Source organism: Schistocerca americana, chromosome 6 (genome assembly GCF_021461395.2).
Source record: "Schistocerca americana isolate TAMUIC-IGC-003095 chromosome 6, iqSchAmer2.1, whole genome shotgun sequence".
Taxonomy (NCBI): domain Eukaryota; kingdom Metazoa; phylum Arthropoda; class Insecta; order Orthoptera; family Acrididae; genus Schistocerca; species Schistocerca americana.
Window position 1 is genome coordinate 289,264,580 of NC_060124.1, and position 2,500 is coordinate 289,267,079.

Sequence of the window (2,500 nt, forward strand, 5' to 3'; positions counted from 1 at the left end):
GAAGGACAAAAGCCCCACTTGGGTGCCGAAGCGAACTCTCCCAGCACAGCGCACGCGCCAACACGTCCGCACAGCTGCGATACAAACCACCTGCGAGAACCGCAGAGGCGACCGAGCAGCAGACGGCGTCGCGGCGCCGAGCGCCGGGCGGCGGCGCATCCTCAGCGCACACAGTCCTCAATCGGACCAGCACACTGCAGATGTCCACCGCGCTTCGCACCGGGCCCGCGAGGACCTACTTTGGCCGCACGGCGCCGCGTGCAGGGTGCGCCGGCGCGCAGCTGCGCCGCCTGCCGCCTCCGTCGGCCGGCGCGCCTGCCACTGGCCGCCCCCACCAGCCGGCTGTAGCGCGTGCGCCCACGCACCGCGCGGCCAGCACGCCGGGAGGCCCCCCCTCACCGGCCGGGGACGGTCCCACCCAGCCACCGCCGCGTATAGCTTCACACCCACATGCCATTCACGTTCGTGGGCATGGTGGGTATCGCTGAAACAACCGGTTGGTAGCTCAACCGATCGTCGCCATCACTGATTCACCTCTAGCGAGAACAACCGCACCACAACGGTTTACCAGTTGTTCATTTGCGTAACGTCACCAGCAAACGTAGACGTCCATCGCCATTTGCAAATTCAACGATTGTTGCATGCCTGTGTCAGGTGTCACGACACACTATGTCTGCCCACATACACGCAACAACATGTGCACGCTTCGCGAACACGTGGAAGGTGGCCCCCGTACGTATGCGATGTCCATTGCGCGAACGACTGTCAACCGGCCTCTGTCGCATGTCGCAGATGTGGAACGCAGTGCACCATGCTATCACGGTGTGTGAGAAGAGACGACTACGTCTGACAACACGCGCCACTACATCAACAGACGGCTCATGCTGATCGCCATCCACGGCATACCATACTGCAATCCAGCTCTTATAGGGAGACGACACGTAGCTGAGTGCACAATATTTGGACCGTATGGTTCGCCGTTGTTGGCGCAGTCGTGGTACGGTCACACATGTACCACGATGTATCATTCAGTACATGAGGACCAATGTGCAGTACAGTGTGTCATTTGGACGTACAACATCAGCGGACAGTTGACACAAGCCGTACCACAACGTAGGCTGTGCTTCGCCATGCGAATGCCAATGAACAACTGCGAAGGGCATTGAGCATGTACGTCCTGCTGCCATCCGCATTACAGTGTATAGCTGCAAGGTGTTTAACATGAAGCGATACTCTGGGGACCGGGCAGTGCGAGTGGCAAACTATATTGCGGGGGTTGCAGTTAGGCAACACTACACTAATTTAACGCGTCGTATGACAATTACAGAGCGGGTTAAGGCCCAACGTGTGTTGGGTTAAGGCCCAATGTGTGTTGGGTTAAGGCCCAACGTGTGTTGGGTTAAGGCCCAACGTGTGTTGGGTTAAGGCCCAACGTGTGTTGGGTTAAGGCCCAACGTGTGTTGGGTTAAGGCCCAACGTGTGTTGGGTTAAGGCCCAACGTGTGTTGGGTTAAGGCCCAACGTGTGTTGGGTTAAGGCCCAACGTGTGTTGGGTTAAGGCCCAACGTGTGTTGGGTTAAGGCCCAACGTGTGTTGGGTTAAGGCGCAACATAGGTTAGGTTAAGGCGCAACATAGGTTAGGTTAAGGCGCAACATAGGTTAGGTTAAGGCGCAACATGGGTTAGGTTAAGGCGCAACATGGGTTAGGTTAAGGCGCAACATGGGTTAGGTTAAGGTACAATATGGGTTAGGTTAAGGTACAATATGGGTTAGGTTAACGTACAATATGGGTTAGGTTAAGGTACAATATGGGTTAGGTTAAGGTACAATATGGGTTAGGTTAAGGTACAATATGGGTTAGGTTAAGGTACAATATGGGTTAGGTTAAGGTACAATATGGGTTAGGTTAAGGTACAATATGGGTTAGGTTAAGGTACAATATGGGTTAGGTTAAGGTACAATATGGGTTAGGTTAAGGTACAATATGGGTTAGGTTAAGGCGCAACATAGGTTAGGTTAAGGCGCAACATAGGTTAGGTTAAGGCGCAACATAGGTTAGGTTAAGGCGCAACATAGGTTAGGTTAAGGCGCAACACAGGTTAGGTTAAGGCGCAACACGGGTTAGGTTAAGGCGCAACACGGGTTAGGTTAAGGCGCAACACGGGTTAGGTTAAGGCGCAACACGGGTTAGGTTAAGGCGCAACACGGGTTAGGTTAAGGCGCAACACGGGTTAGGTTAAGGCGCAACACGGGTTAGGTTAAGGCGTAACACGGGTTAGGTTAAGGCGCAACACGGGTTAGGTTCAGGCACAATACGGGTTAGGTTAAGGCACAATACGGGTTAGGTTAAGGCACAATACGGGTTAGGTTAAGGCACAATACGGGTTAGGTTAAGGCACAATACGGGTTAGGTTAAGGCACAATACGGGTTAGGTTAAGGCACAATACGGGTTAGGTTAAGGCACAATACGGGTTAGGTTAAGGCACAATACGGGTTAGGT